The sequence below is a fragment of the Mustela nigripes genome, chromosome 14 (assembly GCF_022355385.1).
Source record: "Mustela nigripes isolate SB6536 chromosome 14, MUSNIG.SB6536, whole genome shotgun sequence".
NCBI lineage: Eukaryota > Metazoa > Chordata > Mammalia > Carnivora > Mustelidae > Mustela > Mustela nigripes.
The window spans coordinates 99898637-99902938 of record NC_081570.1 but is presented as its reverse complement, the minus strand read 5'-3'; positions in this window follow the sequence as shown (position 1 = coordinate 99902938).

The window sequence follows — 4302 nt, the reverse complement described above, 5'->3', positions numbered from 1 at the left end:
CAAGTCACAGTGCCTGCCCGGCACACAGTAGGCGCTTTCTGGGATGGTGGTACTGAAGGAGGGGGCAGAGCAGAAGTCACATGGGATCACAGAGCTGTCAAACCCTTCCAACGGGAGTTGAGTTCATTCATTTTTACAACCCGCTCCTTTTGCGTTTCGTCAGAGGAGAGAGCCAGAACAGGTGAAGGTGAGACGTGGGAGTGGTCCTCTCCCACGCTCACGTTCCATCTTTGACCTCCCTCCCAGGCTCCTTCCCTCACGCCTGCCACCTGCCTGCACGGCCCTGCGTGTAGTCTGGGGCGCTCCCAGAGTCCGCAGCAGAGAACTCCATGTTCCGAGGCGGGGTGGGGCAGAGGCCACGGAGCAGGAGGCTGGAGAAGGGGTGGGGCGGGTGGGAGGCTCTTCAGCCACCAGCAGGATGAGGGCTGCCCAAAGGAGCCCTCTGCTTGATGCCCAACACCGAGCAGAAACATGCGTTCCTTTCTCCTCCTGTAGCTCAAGTCCCACTCTGATATGGCTTGTCTGTTTCCTCAAAATGGCTCCTCCTTGGTCAACGGCTCAGGAGCGTCAGGCTCAGCAAACACTAACCAGCTGGGTGGCTTGAATCAGGGCAGAAAGCTTTACCTTAACGCGATGTAAGCACTTTACACATTTCCCTCCCCACTCTGGACTTCGGGATCAAGAGGGAAACTCTGGTGACCCCTGAATTCTATGTGGACAGTTTCTCATTGATTCCCTGACCTCATCGTGTGTTGCTGTTCCCAGCACTCCCTGTGGCAGTCACCCCGGTCTTCTACTAGCCCCTACAGATGCCATGTTCTCCTTTGCCTTGGAGTCTCTGCTCGGCCATTTCCTCTGTGTGGGTGAGAATAGCGGCCGGACCTGGCTCAGACAGGCTGGTCCCAGAAGCCGCGTGTGAGGTCACATTGAGGCTTTGACCTGAAGGATAAGAAGGGATCATGTCATCCAATGGGGAGCAAGGATGGACATAAGAATACTTGCAATGTGGCAGGTGTCAGCTTTTCTCCGGTCATCCCGTTAGGAAGAAGTTACTGGTGCTTAGAAATACAGACTTCTCATGAGCTCTGTGTCTCAAACTTTACAAATACCCCCCACTCTTCATGTCACAATCTATCATACTCAGTGGGCTCATATTTATGTTCCACGAGTAACAGAGCAGGCACAGCCCTATTCTGGATAAAGATGGACCATGCAGGTGAAATCCTGCTAACTCCCATCTTCCAACCAATGTTTGGATGTGCGGGACCCCGCCTTAACCCTAGGATCTCAGGAGAGATTCTCAGGACTTGAGGATTCATGTTAGCAGGTGCAGTCCTTCACCCTAAAGACCAAAGACCAGGAGCTGGGGCTATTTGCAGGCACTGGATAACGATTGATGAACATGGACTTTATTGAAGAAATGCTGAGTTTGTGACATGGAGGTTTCCAGGTAAACCACGTCCTAGATCAAACGCACAGCAACCCCGGTTTGAAGTCATGGATGTCTCCAGACCTCCCAAGCTTTGAGTGGATGGTGAGAGTCATCACTGGTGTCAGAGAAGGACCTCTGCTCCATTTCCAGAACTAGAGGGACTCTTGATGCTTTTGGAGAGCCCACAGCTGACACCAATGGGAACTCTGCGAGGGACCCTGGGGGGAGGCACGCTCAGAGATGTGGCTGCCAGGTCCTTGCCGGCTCTTTATTGAGCTATGACATGACTCTCATGGGAGCTGGGGTGTTCTGCCCATCTATGAGTGGTCACGTCTGGGATCCTGAAGGTGGGCCAATCCCTTGCGTCTAAACCACCTTTGTATTTTGCAAAGAGCTTGTATCTATGACTGTGTCCTGTCCGTGTTAGTTCCAGCCATGCTCTTATTTTTCTCCGAGGAGGGAGCTGAGCAGCTGGGAACAGTCCCGGGTCCTGAGGCCTCCAGGCAGTTTTAGGGATGTTGGGGCAGGACAGTTCTTTGCCTCCATCTGTTACCTAGAAACGCCAACTCTTCCGGTTGCCCATGGAAGGACTCAAAGCCTGGGAAGTGAAGGTATGGATGTAGGGAAGGGAAAATGGACAGAAAGGCTCCAAGTTTCCTGTGTCCTGGTTGTTGTTGTTTTTTTTTCCCTAGGCAACTTTAGTCCTGCTCCCTCACATCTGTGCCTGGAGAGTGCCCTGAACTGCCTCCCCTCCCCGCCACCCTACTCAGCGAGAGCCTTTTTCACCTCTGCCACTTGCTTTGAGGTAAGCAGCCCCCCCCCCCCCCCAGAACACGGAGTTCTGTCCCAGAGTCTGGGAGGTGGGGGTGAACGGAGGAGGGGCAAGGGCAGCCCGAGCCAGAGCCGGAAGGAAGGAGGAAGAAGAAAGGGACTGTTCTGTTGTTTCTCCTGGACTCCCACCTTTTGTCAACGAGCCTAGGTGGCAGGATTTTAAAACAAAATGAGAGGATGTCTTGCTCGCCAGATTTGAAGATCCTTTGTGATTCCCGCCCCGGACTGGGCCCATCTGCTTCAATACCCACCACCAGCTACAGCACACTCACTGAAAGCCCAAGGGTGCCAGGCACGGGGCTAGGCACGGGGGCTGGGTGCTTGTATCATCGAAGGGCAACAGTCAAGGAAATGGCCAAAGGCTGCAGCAGGTGGGAGAAATACAAAACTCCCTTTTGAGAATTGGAAATATCATATGTGTTTTTGTTGGTTAAGATTTTAATTTATTTGAGAGAGAGAGAGAGAGAGCACAAGCAGGGTGGACAGCAAAGGTGCTGAGCAGGGAGCCCATTTCGGGGCTTGATCCCAGCGCCCTGGGGTCATGACCTAAGCAGAAGGCAGATGCTTACCTGACTGACCCACCCAGGGCCCCCAGAAACATAAAGTTTTTTGAACAACGGATTACCTTCCCTCTTAGAGGAGACCCAGCTGCCTGTCCCATGATGTCACCCAGACAGCCTCAGCACTTCAGGGAGGAAAGGAGAGGTCTGGCAACTGTGCCAGTTCTGGTGACTCTTGGTGTCCCCAGGATGTGTCATTCTGCCTGTCCACTTGGGTCCCCACAGGGGAAGGACAGCAAGCCAAAGAGCTTGCCCCACAAGACTTCTTTCTTTAAAGAAACACAGTCTGTGGCCCAAAGACCCCTGTATGGGCAGACACCTGGGACACACAAGTGGGCCCCGGGGATCACAAGTCCTATAGTGGCCACACGGGAATCAACTCTACTTACCAGTGGTTTAGTGTGGACAAAGAATTGAGCAGTTAATTACTTAATATTATGAATAAAAATATCATCAGAACTTTGTATCCATATCACGGAATACCATTCCATAATAAAAGCAGCTATCTGAGATACAGACAGCAAGTTGGATGGGTCTCAAGGCAGTTATGCTGAGTGCAGAAAACAACCTCAAAAGGTCACATTCCATATGATTTCATTTCTGTAACCTTCTTGAAACAAGAAATTATGGTGATGAAGGGCAGTGTCCTGGTCACCAGGAGTTAGAGGGGGGTAGAGGGAGTGCTGGCGCCGCTGGAGAGGAGTAGCAGGAAGGAGCCTTGTGCAGATAAAACAGTTATGGGCCTTGAATGCGAGGGTGGCGACACAGGAGAGAACATTGCACAGAATTGTGTGCGTGTGTGCATGCATGCGTGTGGGCACACCCACATGCACGGACGCACACACGAGTGGTTGTAACACTGGTAAAGTCTGGATTGACTCTGAGTTGCACCAGTGTCCGCGTCCTGGTTTGGTTAGTATGATGTAGCTGTGCCCGGTGTTACCATTGGCAAGGCTGAGAGCACCGTACGCAAGCACACTTGGTGGCAGTGGGGGTCAACCACAGTCACACAATTTCTACTTCAAACTACTTTCCTGTAGTGTGCATGGTGACACATAGTTCTGGGGCATTACCTACATTCACGTTGTTGTCAGCCACCACCACCATCCCCTTCCAGAACTTTCCATACAGAGACACGGTGTCTGCTCAATGCCAACTCCCACCATGGCCAACGCCACAGCCAGTGGCAACCACGTTGTGTCTCTAGGAGCTGCCTGTTCGAGGTACTTCATGTCGTAGAGACCTACAACATTTCTTTTTCTGTATCAGGCTTGAATCACTGAGCATTATGTCTTCAAGCCTCCTCTATGCTATAGTATAAGCCAGAATTTCCTTCCTTCTTAAGGCTGAATAATAGTTTATTGTACCTGTAAACTACATTTCCTTTATCCAATCATTTGTCAACAGACATTGGGTTGTTTCTACCTCTTGTGTATGGTGATCCTAGCGTATGTGTAGGTTTCACAACTTTCTTTGTAT